The sequence below is a fragment of the Corvus kubaryi genome, unplaced genomic scaffold, assembly GCF_017639235.1.
Source record: "Corvus kubaryi isolate FWS band 111438036 unplaced genomic scaffold, C.kubaryi_AGA036_p1.0 137, whole genome shotgun sequence".
Classification (NCBI taxonomy): Eukaryota; Metazoa; Chordata; class Aves; order Passeriformes; family Corvidae; genus Corvus; species Corvus kubaryi.
In genome coordinates, this window is record NW_024580671.1 from 10936314 (window position 1) to 10963998 (window position 27685).

Genomic DNA, 27685 nt, shown 5'->3' on the forward strand with positions numbered 1-27685 from the left:
TGGAGAAGTGGGGTGTATTAATCCTGGTATGTGAGTCATCTAGGCTAGCAAACACAGTCCTTATGTTCAAAATCTGGTGGCTATTGAAGTCTGCCTTTATGCTTCATTCAAATTCTCTTCAATTTCTTTTTCCAGCGTTTGCTATGGCTGCCCAAAAACGTTAAAGGGTTTGTCCTTGTACATGGGTGCATATGGAGGTTATTGTTAATGTTCTCTTCAGGGTACTTTTGGTACAAATCATCTGCTCATCTTTTACAAGAAAGGGCAAATGACAAAGAATGAAAATTTTTCCCCTTTCTTACTGACAGGCCTCAGAATAAATGTAAGGGTTGTGCATGTGTCATCTTTGGCTGTTTTTCATCACTGGTCTAAAAATTGGTTTATTGTAATAGAATACTGCTCTATTTATCTTTGTTCTTATTTATTACTGTTTTCATTTTTAAATCCTCTTTCTCTCTGTCAGGGTCCCTTAGTCCTTTAATGTTTATAGAAATAAATGTGTGTTGACTGACTCACTGCACTGGTTTTTACTAGGTTTTCTGCTCTCTGGGTAGAATTCAACACTGTTAGTCAGCAAGGAGGGTTATATGTCGGTGAATACTGGCACATGTGAATGTGCTGGTACTTAAATTCTTAGATGAGATGGCCTTTATCCCTTCAAAAGAAAAGAGATATTCAATATACAAGGCAGTTTTTGGTCTGTTGCAAATACTGATATGGCTATTTGGTCCCCAGTTGTTGAGTGTAAAGGAATGTTTCGCTCTTCCTTACCGTGTTTCACCCTTCCTTACCGTGTTTCACCCTTCCTTACTGTTTTCCTTGCAGTGCCTGCCTGAGTTAACTTGAGGGAATCTGTCTGAATATTCATAACAGATTCACTCTTCAAAACCCTTGCTTTGAGACATAACTCAAGTCACCTGAATTATTAGCCCAGAAGCACAAGTTAAAGATAGAGCTTTCAAAAAGGACGTGCTTATATATCCTCAATTAGTATAATGGGGAAACAAAGGAATGAATTATAAGGAGCAATAAAAAATAGAAAAGTGTAACAATTTTGTTTCTATCCTGAGTTATGTGCACCTTCACCAGGTCCAGATTTTGTGTGAGGAGAGAAATGAACATCATTCTGTGCTCTTTCTTTCAGATATCTCGGTTCACACAAATCTGATTCCTTGGGGGCTGTCTTTGGAGTTTCTGAAGAGCTTGTGAAACTCAGCAAAATCCCAGACTTGACTATTATTACTAAGACAACGTAACATTGAAACTTTTCTTCTTTTCCCCCTCAGAGTCCTTTGGGACTGCAAACCTGGCTGCCAACTCTGCAGGGAATCTTGAGAGTTCCATGCTTCTAGGCTGGCTACACATGCAGCAACGTCTGTTCACCAGATCACACAGGGGACCTCCTTGGCACACGATCCATTGATCCAGATTGGGAGGGATGTCCATGCTGGTTTGGGAGCTGGTGTGGAACAGGGCATCCTCTCCCGGATCCTGCAAAAATAATTGAGATCCTGTATGTGGAGATAGATAGAATTTCAAAACAATCCAGGACTTCCTGTTTATGCTCACCCTTGGTATCCCAGACAAAGAAACAGAATTTTCCAGGATTCAGAGGCCTCTAGATCTTCACAAAATGCATAGTGGATGCTTTTTAGTTTTAGCTGTAATTAATTGCATAGTGTTTATGCACATACACATTATTTATATGCATTATTTATAGGCAATAATACGCATATTGCATGTATTTCTTTGTTTATCTAATGTATACACTGTTATGAGATACTCAAACTGTAGTTTTATGAAAAAAACAGAATAAGAATGTCTGTATCATTTTTAATTGAGTATCTGAAAGAAGAGTCTTCAGTTTCTAATTAAGAAGATGAAAACTCACTGGGGTTAATTAATGGTTCCAGCTTCACTTACCTGACATTCCTTGCCTGTGTCTCACCTTTAGCTTTATCAATGTTATTTTTATAGACTACATACAGTCTTTTTTTTCTTCCACTTCAGCCAAGGGAGAGCAAGATAAGGCTTTAACTCCCTTTTCAAGAATTAAAGAAATCACAGCTGTTTGCACTATATACCTTACTGTCAATGTAAGAGTTTTGGAGCAGCAGTAAGGGCCTTGTTACTGTATAAAAGGTGATTTTATACCATAAAGATTTCTGATTTGATTTGTGTCAAAATGTGTCTGCAGAACCAGAGAAGAGGGTGATACACAGCAAAGTCTTTACAAGCTTTTGATTGCATTGAAACCAACCTGATCACTTAATTTAAGGAAACTGTGAAAGATTAGGAACAGCTGCAGACCCTTACAGCTAGGACAGATTTAGGGTGGACATTCCAGAATTGTAAAGTAGTATGAAAGGACCTGCATATCTTCTGTGTGGGAGGTGAAGAGAGTAATATAAAAAAAAAGTTTGTGAAGGAGGGTAAATTCCCTGCCACAGACACATGCTGCAAGCTTTCAAAGCAGGGGTTCTGAATTTGATGTACAGAGCACTGGGGAGCTGGGTAAGGTCTAAAGACAAAGATGGGAGGGTGTTTGATGCTGTGTGGAAAAAAAAGGAAGAATGCTTAGCATGAACCTCTGGAAAATGTATCACTTCACAGGACCAGAATAGCTAGATAAACTAACCTTCATCCTAATCACAAGGCCTGGACTCATTTCAGAGGTGACTTTAGGGTAATATAAACAGGTTTCTGGTAGTGTACAAGCTAGCTTGGATGGTGTAGTCCGTTACTGCAAGTCACATACGTTAATATTTGAATTATTCCTTTTAACCTGACACAGGGTGCTGTGGTGAGGTGTTTTGGATTTACCTTAAAAATCCCAAGAGAACTTTTCATATTCTTACCTGTCTGTAGAGCTTATGAATGGCCATGCATTACATCTGTTTTATGTTGTAGGGTGACAAGGTATGGCCTTGGGAGTAGCTGTAGGTACTCTCTGACTTGGAACACCCCAATTTCTAAAGCAGTCTCCCTTCAGGTCTGCACGACTCCGACACCAGGGTACAAGTGCTGTGGATACTGGAGGCTGCAATTAGATGCAGTACAATTGCAGAAAGGCCTTGACCTGGCATGCCCTATATTTTCCCATTTTGAAAGCTGCTGTCTGTGTTGGGAATTGCAGCCTTGTATTTACACAGTGAAATGGCTTTTCCATAGGAGCAAAAAGCAAAGAAGGATCTCTCAGGGATAGCAGTGTACCTTCACAGCGGGGCTATGAGTAGGTGACACATGGAAAAAAGCAGTGAATGAAAATACTCTGGTGCCTAGCAGAGCCTCTCGTTGATTAAATAGTAGGGTGAGAACAAAGATGTTTGTCCAAGGACTGCTGTAGAAATGTTTTCCAGAGTTCAGAAGAGCTCTTGCTCCTCTGAAAGAGCTAATGGAAATATCTCTTGGGATTATTTAATTTGTGAAGACTTTGCCATAAGAATTTCTTGTCTTTTTCCAAACACCATCTCTCTGTCCTTCCTTTGCCTCCCTTGGCAAAGCACCAGAGACATGGGGTATGGTGACCATCACATACCAGACCAGAGGCATAGTGACCAGAGGCATTGGAGCAAGACAGAAGAGAGGAAACTTAAAAATGCAATTGCACGAGCCTGACATTTAAAAATACTCAGTGAATTTTTTGCTGTAAAATGCTGCAGAATGATGGCTCATTAATTCAGTAACTATAGTCAGAACTGACCAAATCTGCTGCCACAGCTGCAAAATAAGCAGTGCAACAGAAGTCCATCATTCTAACACATCCAGCTCAATGCACAACCCTCTATCTGAGAGATTTTCCTTGTCAGACCCTAAATCCTTCCCTCTTGGACAGGTATAATGACTTTAGTGTACAATTAGAAGTAAAAGGCTCCTGACCAGTGATGTTTCATTTATGTTGGAAGATTTCCTTGTGGAGGAGAATTGTCCTGGAGTTAGGTCTGAGAAGCCATATAAAGAGCTTCAGTTAGGAGGTAGAGAAAGCAGGAGCTTTCAGGAGAGACTTCCCATTTCAATTTTGGTGGACACAGAGAGAGAGAAAGCAAATTGGAATGTGTTTGCAGAGAAACTAACAGCTGAGATCAGCTGGGAATGCCTAGTGCTTGTGTAGAAACTGGGAGATACAGTATATAGTTTTTGCTAACCTATGACAATAGTATATATACTATATATAGTATAGTATATATATATATATATATCTGGTAAAGAACTGTCCTGCTGCTTAGAAGTTAGGATTTTTTTTTCTTTTCTTCTTTGGGGGAAGCAAAAAACTGCAAGAACAAGTACACAGGAGCAAGATCCCTGGATTCTTAAAAATGTCAGTTCATATGTTTTAGCTGCAAGCTTTTTGTTTAAATCAATTGGTAGGTTTGGGGTATGAGCAGAGATTTTCCCCAAGATTAGGTAAGTAGGTGTCATGGTATGTTTCTTTCTTATAAAACTCATACTGTAGGTGGTGGCCTGGCTTGTTTTCAAGTATCAAGTAGGAAAATTTTGCTTGTCAAAACACCCATAAATACACTTCAATATGTCAAGAACCTCTCTCTCCCTATAACCTTACTCTCCTCTCATGTGCTCCCACTTGAGATTTTGTGAAATGGTCTTGCAAGAAAAGAATATTTTATTTCAGTTTAACAGTTTCAAGACTATCTTTAATGTGGAGGAGACTGCTGTCGTCCAGGTGGTGGAATGCTTGGTACGCTCCCTCCCCCGAGGAGCAAGGCCCTGGCTGAGCTCCGAAGCTCGCCAGCTCCCTGTGCCAGTCAGACTGCATTTCACTTCATTCTGCAGAGACCTGGCTGCAGCCCTGGACTCCTTAGCAAGGTGAGTTGTCTGCTTTTAGGTGTTATTCCTTGAGGAGACATCTTCCCAAGTGGAAAGGAGTAGAGCTGGCAAATCAAGGAGACACATTGAGGTAGACTTTCCAGGGACCCATCCTGCTCTCCGAAGCAAGTTGCTGCAGTAAATGCCATTGTTTGTCTCAGAGCTGAGCAGGAGAACTACTCCTATTTGAAAATCAATTCCTGGACCTTGATGGCACCCCATTAAGCAGTATGGGAGACCAGGGAACAGAGACATCATGACTGTGTTTTGGGACCAACTAAGGAAAAATGTCACTACCATCACTGTGCTCCTGCTGTTTCCCCTAATGGCCTACTGATTTAATAATGTTAATGGTCTTCTACCTGAAATAGGATTTACTGGAATTTAAGTCAGTTTCTGCTCAGGATGTATAGGCTATCTTTTGGCCACTATACAGGCATTAATAGTGGTTGCCTTCAAATATATTCTTAAAAGGGTTGTTCCATTTTTGCTTTTACAGATGACTTGCACCCTCTCAGAATAATACAGGAAAGGGTATATCTGAAGCAACGTGTTTCAAAAGTTAATGGCTTAAAAATGGAGGATCACAATTCCTTCAAAGCATTTTATATTTTTGGCTATCATTATGAAATATCCAGGCAAGGTAAAAGAAGCAAGAGATATTCCTACGCCTTGATTGTACACCAATTTATTTCTCTACTGATTGAACTTTCTGTTTGCAACAGTTAGTCCGACAAGGTAAGGTTTCTCCATCAACTTGCAAAGGACATTAATGATGTATTTCAATCACAATATATGCATTCAAAATAGGTTTATAAATTAGCTCTGTATCGAAGTGTCAAGACTCCTGCAACTATGTACAGAAAGCTACTAAATCCAAAATCCCAGCAGCACTGGTTTTCATCTCTACAGAAATTACTTTGTTGAGGTACTCTACTGAAGCAAAGCATAAAATTTAATATGCAAAATTAAAAACAATTTTAAATTAAATTATGTGTGAACTGAAACATCATATATTAAATTACTTTACTCTTGTTTCCTCCATATGTATATTTAGTACCGTCACAATTTTCTGCTGGCTGAATTGATTTTTGGTGATGGAAAAAATTGCATTTGTTTAATTATGTTGAGAACCATCTCTGGTTTTTGGAGTAAGGCAAATGATTCAACATGACCCTTTGTGCTGTTTGCTTTCTGTTTCTCCCTAGAGAGACTGTCTTCACTTGACAGTACTGCGAACCAGATGTCTAGTAGCATTTTGGTTGTCACTGTCAGCTGGCAGACTCCTGCTCTGGTACTTTTCTGGCCTAACATTTCTCCCTGCAAAGCTGGTTGCGGACCATGAGATGTGCTGCACTTTCATTTTGCTGTACTAGGCTGGCTGTCCTGCCGGCAGAGGCACTCTGTAGGAAGCTCTAGCCAATCCCCCCAAAAAAACACCCTCTGCCAGGGTCAGGACACTCTGGTGATAGAGATCATAGGGCTAAGGGGCTGTCAGGAATGAGGTGACCAGTAGGGTGAATGTTGGCTGGTCCAAAGACTTTGTGTTGATGATAGTCACTATTATTACAGGTCCCTCCATGGGGAAGTTTTGGATATGAACAAGGGAACTAATACCACCGTATGTAGAAGAGATCATTCACAGTGAGTCCAAAACTTCTGTATGGAGAACTACAGCTTAGGATCTTTTCTGAAGCTACTGTATTAAATCAGCCCATTCCTGTCACCAAAAATATCGCCACTATTTTATAGAAACTTGAAAACTAAAGCTTCTATAACCATAGAAAGAAATTCATCTTGATCTAGAGAACACTGCAATTACTGCAATAGTAGGATAAGGACTGTCGAGAAATATTATATATTGACTCTACTAGCAATTAAATAATTGCTGTACTTCACAAACTGTAAAGCCAAGTAGCAAACCATGTAAAGATTTCTTAGTCTTACATTTATATTTCAGTTCTACTGTAATATGCTATGTAATTTTTTCAACAAAAATGGTTTGGTCAATCACTTTATTATTTATTATTGCAAAGGAATTTAAAAAACTCAGCTCTGTGGTGTATAGTCGGTCTTACTTAGCTGTGAATGGTTAAATTATACAGGCAAGACTGCTCAGTATAACCCTCACAGTCTAGAGGTCTTTTGCAGACAGCATTTCTGTGTTAAAAGTTATGACTATAGCTCCTTCAGTCGAAAATTACTGGAATTAAATTACTGGTCCAGATAATAAAAAAATTACTTAAGAAATATAGCCATTTCCCATAGGGAGAATGGATGTTTGAATGGCAAGTCTAATGTAGTGAAAAAATAAAGAAAACAATTTTTTCTAAGAGATTTTTAGATAGGATTGGTCCATAGCAGATGTTTTCAAAAAGCTCAGTCCAGAGAATTTTCATAGAGGTCCTGGAAGTCTGTTAAAGATGGCTCTCATATTTGAATTTGGTAATTTCTCAGTGGATTTATTGCTGACTCCATAAGAGTCAGCATTCTGCTCTTCCTCTCCCTGTTGTATCCTTCCCCATCCCCATACTGCCCCTTGGCAATGCTGTTCTCAGGGGATAGTGTGCCCTGGCTGCTCATCTGCCCCTTCTTTAGCTTCCCTGTCTCCATGTTTGCCTGTTTGGCTGGAAGCTGTTTTGCACTGCTCTGTCAGTGGAATACAGTTGTGCTTGCATGGGTGTCTTCTTACCTGTGTTTTGTAATTAGTTGCTTCTGAATAAGATACCTACAGTATGATACTACACCCCTTGTGTGCACTGGGCTCCTGGTGATGTCCTGCATTCACCTGCCTGATGCTCAGGATCCCATCCAAGAGATGGGATCTAAACTGTTGGATTTAGATGGGACTGTTTGATAAGCACTGTCCCAGGAAACTCAGGATCTTCTATGTTTATGAAAGAGAGAGAAAAGAAGATGAGATTCAGACAGTACAGGAATGCCTGGCCACATGTGGACTTTTATTGTGGCAATGCTGAATTTTGTAATGAGAAGGGGGACAGATGTGTGATGTGCATCCATATGTTTTGTCCATATATGTATGATATCTCAATACTGCTGCTTCTTTTCTGAGCTCTTCCCTTGGCAATTTTCTCTCTCATCACCCAAATCTCCTGGTTTTCCTTCCCAAAATCTGGAAATACTAGTGAATTTCGGTAGTGAGCATGTGCAAAAAAAAAAAAAAAAAAAAAAAAAGCAAAAAACCAAATTCAGTCCTGCCAAAACCAAATCAAAATGAGTGCTTTAAGAAAAAGATAAATCCTCAATGCACACGTTTTCATTTAGGACTCTAGGGAAAATTTCCAGTTAAGACCCTCCCAAGCACAGAAGTATGCATGAAAGGAGGATCTATAGAGCTGATTCCTAAATCTTCAATAAGATGGATCACACTACAAAAGGCTTATTTTGCTTTATCGACTAGAAAGGGATCCAAAGTCTCTCTGCAATGAGCCATGATACATAAAATTTCCTATTCTTCATTCAAAAGAGTGTGAAATGAGTGTAGATGGTCCATTGAGACTTGCCTCTCTTGTCTGAAATGCAGAAGAGTGGGTAAACTCTGGTTTAGCAAATTTAAGATCTTTCATCATGCATCTTGCCAAATGGATTACTAAAATTACACTTAATGACCAACAGTAATAAAAGCTAATAGTAATAAAAACAGATTAAATACTCCAGATTTCAGCACAACTTTTGCCTAGGAACAGAAAAAGAGTGTCTATCATTGAATATACAAAAATATTTTTACTAAGGATGGAACATTATCAGTTGGTGGCTGAAATGCATTTGAAATCCAAAACAAGTTGGATAGCAACACCAACAGGAAATTACACACTTTAACACCTTAATTGCAACACGCTGCCCACTAGTTATATATCTCAAACTAACTCGTGCTTTACAAGACTTTAGACATCAAGAAGTGTCTGGCTGAAGTGTCTGAGATTCAAAAGTTGCAAGTAATGGTATGGAAAGACGTCGTTCACTGTTAGTGCCATGGTAGATAAAAAGTCTTCCCTGTTCTTGCAATTAGGAAATGTTTTTTTATGCTGTGTGACTTTCTGTAGAATTCAGTAACTTATAAAAGTTGTTTGTTTCTGTTTCCCCACAACAGTTTATAATCAATATTGATAATTATAATGAACAGTATCAATCTTATTACTGTTGCTGTTATATTTTATTCTCTAATAATAAAGATAACAACAACGTAAATCTTCTGTAATCAGGGATGGAAAGAATTTTTGGCATGAATATTCAGGGAAAGAATGGAAGGGAATGCTCCTTTTGCTTTCTTAAATAGAGAACATGGTGGCACCCTGAAGAACATCAGTATTATGCAGAGCAGATGATGCCTGTGCATGTATTCAGAATGGAACTGTAACAATCTTATCTGCCATATGTTAGAGATTTTTTAAAACCTTTCAGGAGTCTGTAACATGCAATCCCATAGAGATGGGAGGCAGAGTATACCTGCGAAATTAAGATTTTGGCTTTTAACATGGTTTGTGGCTTATTACAGAAATCTGATTCAATATTAATATCTTCTGTGTTTCTACTAAAAAGATAGATTTGTGTCTCCATAGCCTGACATCTGACAATGTCTAGACAAATTTTTATGATCTGATTAACTTTCTTTGGCTGAAATTTGATGTTTATACTGTATTAAATTTAAGCGAATTGTAGCCTGTCATAACTCAGTTGTATTTGCTTATCTGGTATCTTCTTTATAAGATAAATATAATAATTTTTTATTGCTTCTAATAGAACCTTTAAATTCCGCTTTTTATGTTTCTAGGTGACTAGCTGTTTCTGTCTTGGCTAAGGAGAGAAAGATACTTCAGGGAATGCTGAGGAAGTCTTGGAGCCTGAATAATTCTGGAGTCCTGAAGTAGGTGAAGGGAGGCCTGGGCTGGACCAGGAGGAAAAAAGACCATGGGACCAGCTCTTCCCAAAGTATGGGTTAACAGGTTGGTAACTGGTGTGGTGCAGCTTGTAGGACTTGGGGAAAAGGATGAGGAGGACCAGGTAAATCGCCCATGTCACTTCCTTGGAGCATCCGTCAGCATTTCAGATTTCAATGTTCTGCTTGTCTCCCACGTATCAAATGTCAGTTGGGAGTTTGCTGGACAAAGAAGATGACAGAAGCAAAAATAGTTTGTTTCTTCCACTTGAACACAGCATGTGCTGCCTGAATTGTCTTTACATCATGCTATTTTCTGCTGGTTGTGGCAGCCCTGGAGGAGTGTACAGGCTGGTGCACTTCTTGCCTCCATGGCCAAAACCCAAATTCAGTGGAGGCAAGACAGTTTGTGCTAGCTCCAACAGATGAGATCATCACAGCATCTTGCAGTGGGTGACTTCTTGGTGATTCCCAGGAAACAGATGGCAGAGGGATTATCACTCCAGCCACACAAGCACAGTCCAAGTCCTGTCTTGACAAACATAATAACTAACCCATAGGACTTATCAGAGGTTTCTGAATGAGATTCATCTGCCCTAACTTTGGCAGCCAGAGATGGACCCCTTAAACTGGTCCTCTGCATTGTTATTCTGTGTCATCTGAGATCAACAGCAATTCCTTTACTTGTTCACCAGGGCCTGTCCCAGTCCCTCATCCCTGTCTTTTCTGGGCCTATAACCTCTTATACCAGCAAAGGGATATTGCACACAATTCACGAAAGTGTGGGTCAACAAAAGTTACACTTCACCCAGACCAAAGATAGTCCCTTCACATCAAAACGAGGGAGGTGATGAATTCTCAGAGAGGACAGCTAGAAGAGATATTTCTTCACTGTCTCAGACTGCAATTCAACAGTATAGCTCTTGCTGTGTAATTGAGGTTGGACACAGGAGTAGCTGAGGTGAAAGACATGGGCTCTGTCTGGATCCAGTTCACTGGAAGAAACTCTTATCAGAATATAAGATGACTGGTTCTTTGTTTGTGTCTACACTTGCCTTCTTGCAGATGCTGCTGTAAAACTGCAAATTGCAAAGTGATCCTCTTCCCTTGCATGATGGCACCCTGTTTGCTTTTGTGACCCTGGGCATCTTCTTAGGGTTTTTTTTCCCATTCAGAGAATCTGATTCTCAGGAGCACACCTCTCCTCTAGTGGACTCCATTCTCATTTTCCTTCTGTCCCTTGGTATTGTCCATGGACAGAGGCATTTCCCAGAGGCTCACAGAGTGTCTGTTGTTTGTTGCATGCCCATGTCTTGGCAGCCACAGAACACCCTACTGCTCTTGGTCATACCCTCAGGGCACTCGCCACAACCTTGCCCAGTTTGTAGACCAGACTGTAGGGAAGTCCCCAATGTCACTGAAGTAGTACAGTCAGTAGACTCTTAACCATCCAAGCAAAACTTGCATGAAAGATGCTCACCTTGGAATCTGAGTAGGCCCATTACTCCTAGAGGTAGTTGGGAATGCAGGAGGCACTATTTGAGAAGGATGACCTCTGAGAAGGTATTTGGCTGATGTTTGGTGTTCCGATGGCTGAGGTGGGTAATTGGAAAGCAAGTGAGGAGATGGTCAACTGTGGTGAGCACTAAAAGAAGGGAGTGTGTATGCAGCCTTCAAAATGAGAGCTTCTATTCTGTATTGCAATACTGAACTCAGAAATATCTTAGTAAAACTTCATGCCCCAGTTCCAATACTGGCAGCTTTATGAGAAAGCTCCCTTCTCCCTCGAATCAAGTTAATATTTCCTCGATGATTTAAGGAAGTGATCAGTGCTCCAATGGTTGTGTGAACTTCTAATATTATGAGACTTTTCTGAAATGGCATCTGCTTTTAAACTGCATTTGTCACACATTTCACAGGAAAGCAGCATTCCACCATCATCTGTCCCATTCAGACACACTTTGGTGTTGGAAGCTTTGGTAATTCCTGTTATGTAGGTGATTTAGACACAGTTTGTCAAGTTACTGGATTTGTCCAAAGGGAAAACATTTAAGAAGGCTGTTTGGAGGATGCAGTTTTACAACTGACCTAACAATCTAAGACTGCTCTTGGTACTGTAAGTGGGAGATCCTTGGCTAGAAGGGTTGGGGAAGGTGAAGCTGCCCCTTTTGATGGCAGATCAAAGACAGTTTCATAATTTCTCTAAACTTAAAAGTACAGATGAGAAGAGCAGACTTACCTTCTTTGGCCTGGTTTATCCCAGCACTCACAGTCAAAGCATGATGGGATTTCTTCAGCATTGTGCTCTATAGACATAAAAATAATGTGCACAAATACCCTTTGTTATTTTTTTCTTCTGGAACTTCAGGGAGAATTTCATTTTATTATAGACATGATACTAGTTGTAATATCTTGATAGTTTTCTGCCCTGGTCTGTGTCTCAAGGGTTGTTTTCTGATCAAAATTCTGTACAATATAAGCATTCTTTTATCTGTGTTATTTATCACACACGATGGATTTCCTGTTTAGCTAGGTGCACCAGTTATGCCACTTAATAGACTTCAACCATTTTTTTTTTTTCCTCTAAGAGCAACTTTTACTTCTATCTTGTGCATAAAAAATCCTATGGTAAGTATTATGGCTATGTGATGAGAACAGACTGTGATCGTACAGACTTTGTTATATTTTATGTGAGAAATATAGTCCTTTTTCTAAAATACATTAATATTCTACTCTTCAGAATTTGAAATTCTGATACTGTAACTAAATGGCAAAATAGCACAGCCAAAACTTCCTGCTTGCAAATGTCTATTTTTGGACTAACAGATGCAAAAATACTTAATACTTGTCTGTATTTCTTTCAGATGAAGGCTTACGTGATTGCCTTTTTTTAAACTTTCTTATAAAAGTTATTCTTGTAAATGCATTTCATATATTCGGTTTGTATACCCTTCCTTTTTCCCCAAACTGTGTTGATTTTTCACTGTTTTCCTGAAAAAAATGCCTAGAGCCACAGCTAAAGCAGAAGAGGAGAGACAAGTGATGTATTAGCCATCACAAAATACTTTATTTGAAGAGGAAAAGTGTTTCTATTTTATAAGGCATGATTAAATTTCTTGTGATTCATTTTCAGTCTGGAGCTTTTTAACCAGACTGATGAGAAGTCTGGCTGAATGTCTTCAGTCTTCTTACAGGATAAAATAGCATCTTTAACAGATGTGATAGAGGTCAGCTGGAACCATCCTACTGTGCCACTGCAGAATACCTTTTGTGTTAAACAGAGACAAGTTTCATTGCATTGTCCCAAACCCAAGATAAAGCCTTATTAAAAGAGAAAAAGCCAATTGTAAGTAAGTTCCATATTTTAATAAATTGTTAGGTTTAGGAAGAAGAATTAACTTTCTTTCTTTCTTTCTTTTTTTTTTTTTTTTTTTTTTTTTGTGGAATTTCTGCTAATCTCATTTCAAGCACATCAATAGAACAAGAATTAAGAGAAATTCTTGGCTCCAAGCTTATTACCAAGGAAGAGTATTTCAGGTATACACAAAGGGACGATAAATACTCCTAAAATTCCCCTCTAGGTGAAGACCATTTTCCTACTAATTTAGTATTTTCCTGCTAATGAAGAACTAAGGGGTTTCTGCACATCTCATTTTTCAGCCTGTAAGTCTGATTACTCACAGCAACTCCAAGAAACTAACAAACAGTGAAAACAGGGAATGACTGTGTTCTGTTTCCAGTCATGCCCTAATTTAGAGATTGCAAGGTTGTTTGTAAACCTTGTTAAGGATATTCACAGTGGTGAACACAGTTAAACAACCAAGGTTATTTCCAATGTCCCAAAGTTTTTTTTCCTCCATAGACTGTCACAGTTGTCTGGAAGCCTTAAATTCTGGGCCATAATAAACTACTTAAACTCTGGGAACCCTTGGCTGTTAGTTCTGTGTGGTGGGGACTGGAGAAATAGTTCTTATCTGCATTGCCAGTGGGTAGAAATTATTTGCAGACACTGGAGTGGACAGGGAAATCAGTATGAAAGTTATGAACCAGAAGGAATATCTTGTATATTCAGCCTGAAAGGCAGCCTAGATGTGTGCAAGTTCAGTCAGTCCCACTCTGGGTACCATTCTTAACTTCCAAAATATGGGTTTGTGCATCTTCTGATAGCCATCCTAGCTTATAAACTTTCTGTTATATGGATGGGGTTCTACGACTAAGCTGTCCAAATATACCGAGACATATGCTCCTGACACTATGCATTTTGCCTGAATTACAGAATGTTGGGATGATGAGCCATCTCTCTTTCTCAGTCCTATGCGTCTTCTTTCTCTTGCATAAAAAATACATGCACAGTGTCCATGGTATGCCTATTTGTCTAACATGCAATGTGAACATTGTTGTATTTTTCATCTTCTGTTGCTGTTCCAGTTTTGAGAGGCTCCTGCAACAGCCACAGTTAAACTTCCTCCAGAGAGCTTGGAGCATTTTCCTCTGGATCCTCCTAGTTTCCTCTCCCTGAGCACATCCTGAATTCACCCTAAACCAGTCTTGAACAGTTGCTTTCAGCAAGGTGGGAAAGGGAAAACGCCACTGTACTCACTCCACTGTTCTGTAATAGCACTGCCTTGTCCTTGTAGGACTCCTCCTCCTGGTGAAGCATCCCTCGCACTGTCCCAGCCTTCTCCTCTCTCCATGAACCAGCCAACAGATTTTCAGGAGTATCCACCTTCAGCAGTCAGACTATGTCTGCAGTCATTATCACTGTGACCTGCTCTGTCCTGGCAACATTCTTTCCCCGAAAGAAAGTAGGCAGAGAAATGCATGGACAGACAAAGAGGTTCATTGTCAGATGAGGCCAAACAACGTCTTGTACATGTCACTTGAACACCAAGGAAAATATTTGTACATTTGGGAGTTTTTTGATAACTTGACTTTTCTCTTTCAGGTTGGCTGGTTCCCTCCTGAATAGTTGCCCTTTTATCATTAATATACTTAGTCTTGGTGATCCTTTCTGATGACATATTGAAGTCTGAGAAACATAGGCTCTGGAGCAACCCACATGGACTAGGATTTATTTGGATCTCAGATCTGGAGGCAAATGACTGAGCCTGGAGTAGAACTTAAGTCAACACCACCTGGGTGAAGACACAGTGACTGAATTACCTGAGCACTGGGAGATTACTATGGATGCTTTACCTACTTTAAACTTGGTGAGGAAAAAGTACATGCTTACCCTTGAAGGAAAAGTTATTCCAGAATACAAAAGCAGGGTAATGTCAAAGCTAATGCAGGGAAATGTCAAATTTAATACAGGGAGTACTGGTGAAAGTCAAACTCCGGAAGAGGAAAAACTCAGCAGACAGACACCACAATTCCAAGAATGGCTAAGGAAAGCATCGGAAATGTTTTTAAAGATGGGCCATGGAACTGACTGGCTTTTTCTTATGCCTTATTGGGGAGTGTGGTTTGATATAAATTACTTTCTATGATAACCATCTACTGACTCTTCAGAAGCTGTGGCATTCACCAGTACATCTGTTGCAAAGTTGAACATTGTCACTGCATAAAGATAAAAAGGAAAAATAAATGGACGGGGTAGTAAGAGCTTTGGGGCATCAGGCATCATTAAAAGTGAAAGGTGCTTGTTGATTTTTGCTTAACACTCATGCATGTACTGTGCTTGTCGTCTTGCCACAGAGGCCTCAGGGATATCTGATGTGGTTCTGCCTTGTTTCAAGGAAGAGATACAGCTCTCCGAAAACTGACTTGTGCATGAGGTACCAAATGTGCTGGGAAGGGGATGTGTTTACTCTACTGGGGTCAGCTTTCTGTTCACACTAATGCAGGGGAAGCTCAAAGCTCCATCCTTGACAGAGCTGTGCCATGCTATATCCCTGACCAGAACATGTGGACAAGAATTCATGTGATACACCATGGCTCAAGAATTCGCTTTAAAATTCCCTTCTTGTGCTGGACCTTGGTTTAAATTTATATCAGAACAGGGGAATCCATGATTATAGGGGCAGGTGTGAGGGTCTGAAATGGTTAATGGCTTAAACATTGTTAAAATCATCGAAGGACTTTTGCCCACTGTAGCAAACTGCAAAGAAACAGGGGTTCATCTTTGACCACTGAAGCCCACCCCTCAGCAAATATGCCTACTAACTGGAATTTGGACTGTGATGGGAACTTAAGAAGAAGGGCTACTACTGTCCAGTCATCCGTGTTCCAGGGAGGAGCATGCCCTGCCTCTCAAGCAAGGTTTTAGTCTTACAAGTGTTTCTAGAAAACTACTAGGTTAACAGTCAGGAGCAGTGAAAAACCCACTTGTATATTAGAGGGGATTAGAAAGGAACATAGCAAAGCAGTTACGCCACTGTGTAAATTGATGGTTTGCTCTTATCTGAAATGCCATGTCTCCTTTCTTCCATTTCAGAATGGGTGGTACCCATGGAAAAGTTTAAAGGTAGACCACAAGGGTGATCAAAGTATGGAATATATTCTGTGCAAGGAATGCCCAGATTGACTGGAAAAGAACTATCTTGAGGGATGAGATACTACAAAAGTCTCTGAAATCATGACTAGCATTGAAGAAATAGTCCTTCAGTGTCTGTTTAGTACAAAAATGAAAGACACTGAGAGAAACTAGTTGGTGTATGCTCAATATAAAAGAGAGTCCTTGTTCTGATTCTTCCCACATACACAGGTGGCAGACACGTGGCCACCTTGGAACTTCAAGGAGTTCAAATGGCAACTGAACAAAACTCCCAGAAGAACCCATGACAGTCTTTAAACACATTAATCCTCTCTGGGTCACTAAAATCCTTATTCTTCAAACTGCTGGAGGGAAAATATTTGTAATGTACAGTGATACATGTTTTTCTCTTTGGGTGTTGGCAACTAGCAACTGTGATAGGGTACAGATTCAGAGAGCCCCTCTTTCTGACCAATAGAGCCATCCTGACACAAGCTTTTTACAAATATGGGCTTGTGAAAAGAGAACAGAGAGGACCTTGCAGTACAAGTCACCAAAATGGAAACTGTCCTCCTGGCTTGGAGAAATGGCCTCTTTGAGGAATCACCCAAAGCCCTTTGGACATCCAGTGTAGGAAAGATTAATTGGGAATGAAAATGGCAAGACAGATTCCATTTTTCCATACAATAATGACACATTAAAAATAAAAGTAAAATAAAGCAAGCTGCCACAAAATATCCCCTTTAACTAGACTCTTCATTCTCTTTATGAGAGTATACAAAAGATACAAAAAGGATTCCTGTCAGGGTAGCACAATAGAAGTGTCCACTTCATAAGTGCTTGTACAAAGAGCAAAGTGTTTTGTGAATATTAGCCCATTTTTTTTACAAGTGATGTGAAAAGGGCCCAGAGCATACGTAAGAAAGCTCCCTCCTATCCTGCACACATTCCCCAGATAAGCTACTTGCAGTAAGGAAACAACAATATTGTGTTGTCTTTAATAATTGGGATTTTTGCAGTCAATGAAAGCAATTGGGGCAAAAATTACTAAGACAAATGGGCAGACCAAGGCAGAAGAACAAATTATTTTAATCTATTTCCATAACATACCTTATAATCTGTTTAGGTGGTTACCAGGGCCTCACAAACTGTTGATCTGCATGAACTCCTGTTGTGCTTTCACACAGGAGAGTGGAAGTGGTATGTGTGTAACATGACATGTGAGCCTACTACTTCTAAATGAACTGCATGTGTTAGTACTTACACAAATTAATCAGAAGTCCTTAGGCGGAAAGAGAGAGCTGGAGATATGTGATCCAACTCACCTGGTCAGGCAGGGTCACCTAGAGCATGTTGCCAGAAACTGTGTCCAGTCACAATTTAAACCTCTTCAAGGATGACAACTCCACAACCTCTTTGGGTAACCTGTTTGATCATGCTCACAGCAAAAAGTGGGGTTTTTTGTTCAGAACGTGCACAGATTGCAGATCCTGGTGTCATGTGATGGGTTTCTCTGTGTTTTGTGTGTGTTTTGCTGCAGTGCATTTGTTTTGTATCCATTTGTACAGATGTTTCAAATATAAACACTTATGACTGAGCTATATTTAGCTTTTGCATGTGTCCTCCTGTTGTAAGTCATCAGGTAACTGTTCTGCTAGCAGACAGGACAGGAAACAGATAGTAGGAGAAAAGGTTGTGAGTTTTTGTGTGCAGTAGGTAACTTACCATCTAATTTCCAAATTTCTATCACTAATTTGCCTGGAGATTGATAATATATATATATGATCTTCTCAGTTCTAAGTTTCTTTTCCCCCTTTAAAGTTTCAAGTTAGTAAATCATGCTTAGTTTTAGTTTCACTCCCTTTTGAAAATAATGTATAGAGAAGCGATGGCCGTTTCAGAATTGAGTAGTGATAAAAATGCTTATCCTTCTTACTTGGTCTTCTATGTTGGCTTGAGAAATTCAGCTGTGGTGTGCTGGTTCTGTTTCTGACACCACCTGCTCAGTGCAGGCAGGTAGCCAGGGAGCGCCATTTCTGTGAAAAGCCAGGTCAAATTCAAGCAGGCAAGTCTCTCAGAAGTAAAGTAATAATTATTTCTTCCAATGACTGGGTCCCATAATTCTCTCAGCCACCTTTCTGAACTCCCACATCAGCACCATCGGTCTTGGAACAACGTGCTTTTTTCTTGAATCATTCTGTACTGGCAAAATTTAGAGCATTTAGCTATATTTTATTTTAGACACAAAAATGGTCCTTCATGCCAGAAGTGTGGTATCAAATTTACCATCTGTGATGAGAGTATTGAGAATATGGATTGACCTTCAGTTTGAAGGTCATGTGGAAGCACAGTGGGTTTAGTGCCTCACATATTTCTCAAAAGGTGCAAGAATGTTCTCAAATATTCTTATGCAAATAGGAAATTGAATTGCAATCTACTGCAGGGTTTGAAAGGGTGGTGCAGGTTTACTGAAAGGTACAAGAGCTCTTTGCTTGCTTGTGGTGTCACCAAATAGAAAGGGTGCATCAAATTTAAATAGGTTTCCTACATAAATGAAAGACAACTAGATATACTGCAAGGCAGCAGTATAGTACAAGTGCCCAGGGTGTTCTACCTTTTGCTTTTGATATCTGGATAAGCAAGCAGAACCTTCAGGTCTGACAGGCACCAATGCTGAACACTGTGTAAACTGAATATTTTAACACAGTCATGGACAAATGAGGATAGGAATGGTCCAGCATTTCTAAAGTTTCTTTTAAAGCTTGTAGAATTTAATTCTGTCATCTCTGATCACAAACTTTAGTGCAGGATCCCCCCAAAGCAGATGAAGAGGTGTGCAAGGGGGAAGGGGAGAACACAGTCCTGTTCACTGGACTAGGTTGATTCTGGAGGTACAGGTGATACACTCTGCATGTGAAGCCTTAGTTTCACCAAAGGAAGTAAGCATGAGAGGCATCAGGAAGAGCCAAACCCACAGCTCCAACCAAATCAGCTGAAAAGATCTCTTGCACGCCAGTCCTGATGGCAAATGGGTAACATTTGCTGCATCCTTGGCTGGACACAGGCAGAACCCCAGGTGACATAAAGAAGTGTCACTGCAGCCAGGTCCCAAGTGCTTCTGCAAGACTTCAGGAACATTTGAAAGAACATGTGGGTTTATTGCTCTTTTTACGATTCTCCTTCCACCTCATGAGCAGTTTCTCTGATAGGTCTCCTGGTGCTGTATGCTGTCTGGGGAGAAGGATCACCCAGCTCCTCCCCCTCAACACAATGCAGAGTCTTTCTGCCTTCGGATGGACTTTTGGGTGAAAGTTTCCATCTCCAGGTGCATAGGAGCCCTGATGTTTTGCGAAATGCTCTTTACTGAGATCGCCAGTAAATTCTCTGTATTTTGTGATTTAAACATGTTCCATGCCTAAGATCTGAAGGTGGGAAATTTCGTCTTCTGACAATGGTGCTAGTCACAACTTAAGCCCCATTTTTCTTTGGGACAAGTATGCAGGCCATATCTTGTGTATTCTATCTCCAAATATGCTAGTGATAGATTTAAGCTTCTGTTGATCATTTGTTTCTTGGATCCCAGCAAAGAGTGCAGGGAAATTGTTTATACTGCCTGAGGGCAGAAGAGGGAAATGGGTGATTTAGCCAGGAGCTACAGGCCAAGGAATGATAAGGAGGGAGACATTCATGTTTCCCGTATCTACTATATAGCATAAAACTGAACGTTACATCATTTCTCGTGGTAGTGGAGAAGTGAAGACTAGTGGAAGAAAATGTAAGAATTTTTGTGTGAAACTGTCTACATTTGTGTGAAATTATCTTCAGTAACAAACCATTTTGTGTTTTGTATTATTAATATGAAATTTTAATTAAAATCTTCCAAGTCATAAGTGTTAATAGTCTAGAATAGTGTTGAAACTGCAGGTGCATTTCCAGCTCCAGGAACCTGGGTTGAAGGTGCTCATGCAGAACTGGAAGATGGCCAGGAATACAGGTAGGAGAATTAAAATATCAGTTAGTGCTTTTCTGCAAAGTCATTTGGATAATGGATGGTTCTGCCTCCCACTACTGTGGCAGTTATCAACCCTTATAACAAAGCCTTTGGGTGTCAGTGAATCTGTTGAAATTGATGGAAAGCAGAAACCTGTGTAAGAATTTAGGACATGGCAGGCATTGGCTTTGCTATATTTATTGATGCAGAAAGAGGTTTCTACACACAAAGAACATATTTCATCTTAGCTCTTTTCTACCTAGAGTACTGGTAAATACTTGCTTATTCCACAGCACAGGAGGATAAAATTAACTTTAATTTAAATAGCACTGCCTTGAAGCATTTCAGTTTATTTTAATGCTGAGAGGCTATCATAATCCTACATAAAAAGCAAGGGAAGGACATGAAACGTTGTCTTCTTGGAATAAGTATTTTCCCTCTGGTCTGGCAGACTTTCTCCCTGTGAGTGGAGTCCTGCACACATTCCCACAATCAATGTGTCAAACAGAACAGAAGAGAGAGTAAGTGTGGGTGTGTGTTGTAGGCATGTGCACCTGACCTTCACCTGCCATTCACAAAGTGTTCTTTCTTTCCCTTCTTGCTTGTGTTTTCATAGGGTCTGAAGGGATGTTCTCAAGTAAGGCAATGCTTTCCACTGCCATTGCTGCTGTAGTGCCCCACCGTATGTACACACATTGCTGTCACTTTCTCTCCAGGCTCTACCAGTAACATCAATGAGTTACAGAGCAGAGCTTACAGTCACTAAGCTGTTTTAACCCCTTTGCAACTTCTAAAGGGACAAAGGTGATGAGAAATTCAAGGTAACGCTTTTTCATAGGTGATGACAGAAGTCATCATTCATTCAGCAGAATGAATGTGGAGGCCCATATACAGGTGATCAATGCAGGGAACTGCAGAGAGGAGATCAAACCAGCCAGGTGGTGGAGTAGAGGTTGATTCTTTCCCAGATAAACTCAGTTGTCTGCAAGAAGACCATGTCTATAACCAGATTAGTAACCAGAGGGAGCCTGACAATGATTTCTGACCATATGGCCAAAAGGCAAGCTTTGTCTGTATACTGAAAATTGCTGCCTCCAAATTGAGGTAGCTGCATCCAAACTACGTGTCTACTTGACAGTGACCCTGGCAAGAGTCCTAAACACTTCTGAACCCAGGCCACTCACACATTGAAATTGATCCTGCATCCTTCATGATCTCAGTGGAACAGAGCTTTGGGCAGCTGGACATAGACCCTGGGATACAGACATGTTGTGGTCTCTGCTAATGCCCTAACAATCTGTGGAAGCACCTCATAGCAGAAGCATCACTAATGTCTTCCAGGCCCTGTGCACCTACTCTGACCTCACTTTCCCCCCTCATCTCAGCAACAGACACCATCTAGAAGTACATGAAGCCATCTGTTGCCATCACAGCCCTAGAAAACACTGCAACAGAAGCCATGATATCATCATGCCTTACCCTAAGAAGAGTCAGGAAATAGATCTGTTTTCTCTCCCGTCCATGTTCCTGACATGCACAATCTTAACCTCTCCTTACCTTGCTGTGTCTTACTTCTGCTGTAGTTTTGACAAGCATTTTCTTGCTGCCCACCTCCATCCCTGCTTTTCCATTAGACTCTTCTCTTTTCATTCCCCACCTGCTTCCAGAAATTCCTGCCTGCTACTATTTGCTCTCTTCACACTTTCTGCAATGCCGGTCTGAACTACATAATAAAAGCAAATTCAAAAAATATTTCCTGTCCCCTCTGTGTAAGACAAGATTTGCATGGGCTATTGTTAGCTTTTTGAGTTACTTTGTGCCCAGATGGACTCCAGGATCCTTTGAATTCTGCACCTCTGACATTGCTTCATTGTGCTCTCTGATTACTATTGCAGCCTCCTCTGCAGCTTTTCCTGCCTCAAAGGCTCTGTCACAGCAACCAACAATTTTGTGTGGCCTCTGCATAAAAGTTTCAGCTGAGTAGTTCAGGGAAACCCACTTCTGAGTCTTGTCTTCCCTAGACTATGAACCTGTCACATCATCCCGAGGGTACCACATCTTGCTTCTGGATGATGAATGGCAGGTAGACATTCCCTCTCTGGTATGCCAGGGCTTCAGAACTTCCACAAAGTCCAGATAAAGCTGGCTCTGACCCTCAGTATCTTTGGAGGATGGCTGGGGCTTAGAATATCACCTGCCTTGACTGGAGAAGAGATGCTAAGTAACTTCCTGCCTTTGGGGTAACCCTGAGCAAAGTAGGGGTGCCTGATGCATTCAGTCTTGTTTGGGGGATCAAAGCATCCATCTGAGTTTGTTCCCTGTGCTCAGTGGGGACAGCACCTTGGAGGCATATCTGGTCATTCTTTGAAATACTCTTCAGCAGGTGTTACTTCGTCTGTTGTACTTACTGTAGGAGACTTTGTAAAGCTGCAGGGCAGCTCCCACCAGTGGGATCCCTATCACAGGACTCAGGGTACATTTAGTGTGATTCCCCTTACTCCATAACTTCTTCTCTTCTGAGGTAGTGGCAGGAAATCGTTACAAATTAGTTCAGCAGTTAGGTAATAAGAAGAGAAGTTGTTGTGAGCCAGGGCAGTTCTTTAGGGTAGAAAATAATTCCATTTATTCAGTGAAGTTAGAAGCTCATATTTTAATCTTTTTGCTTGAAAAATATGGTCATGTTCAATGTAGTATTATATGTACTAAAATCACTCAGCAAAAAAACCGTTAATTATCAGTGATGTTTTCTCCTGCAAGCAGTGTTAGGTTTTTCACAGAAAAATGAAAAGTTTGAGGGGTTTAGATTAAAGGATTTTCCATGAAATCCTGAAAAATTAGGAGTGAACATTTCTTTAATGTACTTCCAACAAACGAAAGCAAATAAGCAAAAACCCAAGACAACCAAACTTTCTGACAGAAAACTTTGGTGGTTGTCAGTACCAGAGGCCACATTAGAAGGCAAAGGTAATAAAATTCATTAAAGCAACTGATACAAATCATTAGTAGTGATATCACCTACAAATCTTACCTCTCCTCTATCCTTTGATGATTACAGCCAAAACACCAGATATTTCATCATTATGGGCAATATTGTCTTAATGGAGTTTGATCTTTCCTCATTTCTTCTGTTCCCTCTTTCCTGTTTCTTGTTTCTCCTCCTGTCACCCCTGCATTTCCTCTGCTGCAGCACAGTTTATTCCCTCCTGAAAATGGATTTCAACAGAAACAGCTTGTTATCCCTTAGTAAAAGAGTTATATGCGAGTATATTGCCCCTTGAAGTCATAAATGTGTTCCAGATTTGGAGTCTTTAAAGAGAAACTCTTTTCTCTCAGATCCACTGTTGCACTGTTGTATCTCCAGATTTAGTTAATAATGCAGATCCCATGCCTGAATAGGGTATGTTCTCATACCTACAAAATCTATGTGGTTTTTATTTTTAAAACAAAACTTGAATTCTGCAAAATGCACAGTACAAGCAGGACAGACTTCACTTACTTATTAACTCAAACGTCACTTATATGAATTAGACACAAGAAAATAATTGGGACGCTATACTTCTAAATTTGTCTCAGTCCCCAAAATGTTAGGCATGTGTCATTCTGGCAAACAGTTCACATCTCTAAACGATTTCATCTCTAAAAAACTGTTTTATCTCTACAGTGCTTCTTAGCTACTGTATGGTGTTGCTTTAAAAAAAATAAACAGCATTTATGTGGGGCCTGGGTACCAGAGCTCCTAATGTGGGAAAGCATCTCTGTTCTACAGGAGCATTTAGACACCTGCCCCACTGCTGTCTTGATTCAGTGCACAGATGATAAGTAAGAGATAGCAATTCAAAACTCTTGGTCTATTCTACATATTCTTCTGCAAAGTGCAGGAGGCCTCTCCTGTGGCATCTTCAAGGCACATACAAGTTGCTCCAAGTCCTTGTATAGTGTTTTTTTGGGGTTTGTTTTTTGTTAAAAACCCAGAAAGATAAGAAATCTATGAAAAATAAGCAAAGAGAAAATGCTGCATGCATTTCTTTTAATGGTTGTAAACACTTATTAATTTTGAGGAAATTAATTTCCTCGAGTTCTCATAAAAAACCTTTGGATATGATCACAGTGTCATAAGGAAATCTGCAATGTTCCTTAGCAGATGTTAGACAGCACATACATGGGGCGGCTCAGTCTGCCTAGCTTTGTATCCTGTGCAATCGCCTGTTACGCCAAGGTTCTTTCTGTATCCATACATCCCAATGCATTTGGGGAAAAATTTGATTCACTTCTTGGAAGTGAAACAAAGCCACTAAGACTTTAGCTTGTATTAAATCCCATTCAGTTTCTTCCTATTGCCCTGTGTACCTGCTTGTTTCACAGTACTGTGCATTATGCGCAACAGCTCCTTGGCGAATGTCTTATCATTTGGTTCCAGAAAGCTTAAAGAGATCTGTATAGTCCAACATAATTTTATCTGTTTCCTCCTACTATGGAAAAAATATCTCATTCTGCAGATTAACTAAATCCTTTCAGAAAAAAGCTTTTGCTGCTAAGTAAACCTGGTAATGGGAGAGAGAATTTTCCTCTTCATGCAGAGCAATAAGGCAACATTTTTGCATCATGCACTTTAAAATCAAAGTTCTTGCATAGAGATGAACTAAAAGATGTGAACATAAAAGCACATAATGAAGCTGTGGAAGCCTGTATTGCTTAATTAATCTACAAGTCAATACTATTTTGGCTGTCTACAGTACATCTACAGTCCCTTGTTCAAAACAGGGACAAGCATTTCCTAGAACTCCCTTGAGATAATAAGATAATTAAGACCCATACTGTTGAAGGTGAAAGAATTTAGAGAAAATCACGATTCTTACAAGTAGAGGCATAGGTGTTACAAATGTATTATAAGATTTTGTTGCTACATTGTAGACAGGGGACGGGAAGGACTGAAATACAGCAACAGCAGCCAATTTAAACACAAAGTCCATAATGTTGAAGAACTTACTTTCATACAGCATACCAAATTTATTCAAGCTCTAAACTACGTAAGAATTTAAGCACAAATGTGGCTTTGGATCACGTGTTGTACTGCTGTTCCTGTGTTTGCAATATTATTAAGTTAACTAGTGCAATGCTTGAAGGCTTGTTCTGGACGTTGTTGTTGTATTTGAATGTGTACTACATCCTTCCTTACACATGCTCTCCTGGTAATTCCCATGGCTTCCCTAGATGAAATATGTAACACAGTGTTTTCCATACCAGTTAGAAAAGATTTAAAGAAAATCACAACCAGTATGAAATGGTGCCATTTACTTTTCAGTAAATGATACAGGCATTCAGGAAAGACCACTGGAAGCAAACGCTAATGGAAGCCTTCCATAACAATCAGTTCTATGATTATTTCATTTTTAGTTCTGGAGAAATATAAAGAAAAGCTTCTTCTTCTTTCCTTTTGAAAAGGTTTATATATAAACACCCTTAGGAGTCTAAGAAAGTTTCAGAAAAACTCCATGTGTTGGATTCCAGCTGTAGAATTCCCTTCCAAATTTTCTTTACTCCTTTGTTGTGAGTGTGATCTCGATCTAGCTACCCTACTGCAAACATCTCTGTTCTTCCCTGTATAGCTGACAGAAAATTAAAATATAAAACCTATTTTCTCTAGTCCAAAAAAGCCATTTCACACGGTTTACTAATCCTGCTATTGGCAAGTCAAGCATAAGCAATGTAATGGCAAAACTTACCCAGAAACCATTAAAAATGTTTATTCATTAGACATAAAATTATATACTTTGGCTTATACCTTGGCTATATCTCATGGAAATGCTTTTCCTCTCATGTCATGCTAGCCAGTTTGTTAGTACCTCCTATCCCCTAAAATTTATTGCTTTATTATCCTTCTTTATCTTAGAAGCATACAAATTTTCCTTTGGTCATAAAAGGAACAAGTGAAATGTTATATGATATAAAGCTGCTAAATACGATGATAAGGGAAGTGCAAAGAGAGTCTGCTTAAAACTGCCAGGTAGAGAACTTGTTTGGAGTAAAAATTATAAACCAAATTAGATTAATGTATAAAGCAAGAATACCTCAAGGGGCCCTGAAGCTGCAGTAATTAATATCACTAAGTTCTCCCTAAGTACTTGCCACGATACAATTTATGCAACAGCAACTTGGATACCTACACAAAAGTCAGGCCATATTTGATCTAGGACTGCTAACTATCAATCTGTACCCACATGTGTTTAAAAAACCAAACAAACCCACAATGAAATCAGCAGCCAAGATACTCAGTGCACCATCTAAATACCATTGATCATTCACTCTTTTTCCCTTTATTCTATTGGTCTTCTTCAACTCCCTAAATCTACCTCATCAGTGTGTGAAACTAAGGTTGGGGCACCAGAGCATCTCTCAGCCATGCCTCAGACACAGACTTGCTTCTCCTCACACTGCCTGGATTCTCCTTTCACATGCTCACACATTACCCTGCAGACAGCTCCAAAATCAGCCTACCTTCCTAACCTGTGTTTCAGCTTTCTTTTTTCTGACTGTCCATGTCTGATTCTTCTCAGCCTTCCTCAATATCACTCTTTATTTTGCTTTCTCTCTGGAGAGGCCTAAACAGAAAAGAGCCTCTTCTATCAGCATTTCCAGCTTGTTGCTGGCTCAGATAGGGACAGGAGACATGGTAAGAGAAGACACACTGGAAATAGGTGGGGAATATGCTCTTTATTTCTTCTTCATGTTGAACATGTTGCAGGCCGCAGCTCAGGTAAAAGAGAGCAATACACCTGCAGCCTTCAATATTCTTAAATTGGCATTCTAATGAAGAAGCATTTTGGTTAAAATATTTTTAGCCAGTTTTCTTCCAATTAGGATTGGGTTTTATATGGAGAACAGTCTCACAAAGGATAGTCCTGTAGAAACTGGAGAAATGAATGTGTATAAGCATCCATAAGAGTTGCTGGCACTTGCACCTTCTCCAGCCTGATAAAAACTGGATCCTGATTCTCAGGAATGCTGTGGGAAAATAACTGTGATGATAGCACCCTGAACTACCAAGGTAGTGAGAATTCAGCTGCCACAATATTTTCAGTACAAATCATCTGAGAGGTGTTTTCTTTACATAATGGTTGCATCAGTATTTTGCATCAACCACCAATATTGCATATCTGCAGGCTCTTCAAAATGAGAAAAATGACATGCATACAGTTTCAAACCTAATTAATTTTAAACTGCTTTAGAACATATTTCCTAATGATAGCTACTAAGATAAATTTTGTCATAAACAGAAGCATTATTACTTTTGTTCCATAAATGTTAAGTGGCTTTGTCTTTCAATTAGAATTATGAAGCTGTGTATTCTCGAACACAATACGCTTTTGGTTCTTGACATAGTTCTGGGATAAATAAAGCAATTTTTTACAATGATGAGCTTTTACACAAATTCACCATTTTCTAGAATCAGTTGATAGTGCCACTGTCAGTTGCAGCTAAATCCCTCAGAAAAATCATT

General features: G+C 39.8%; 1 protein-coding gene across 6 annotated transcripts in view; it reads left to right on the forward strand.

Annotated features, from left to right (window-relative positions):
- Positions 1-4678: 4678 nt before the first annotated feature.
- AVPR1A (arginine vasopressin receptor 1A) overlaps positions 4679-27685 on the forward strand; it is a 35216-nt gene continuing 12209 nt past the window's right edge. Inside the window, exons 1-5 of one of the 6 annotated variants that reach the window (XR_006014387.1) lie at positions 4700-4824; positions 5324-5562; positions 6397-6468; positions 9617-9709; positions 14667-26245. The gene's annotated coding sequence lies outside the window, so the exon portion shown is untranslated. Of the gene's footprint in view, positions 4825-5323; positions 5563-6396; positions 6469-9616; positions 26246-27685 lie in introns of those variants that run through there. The other 5 variants (XR_006014384.1, XR_006014385.1, XR_006014388.1 and 2 more) reach the window with 5 other exon arrangements.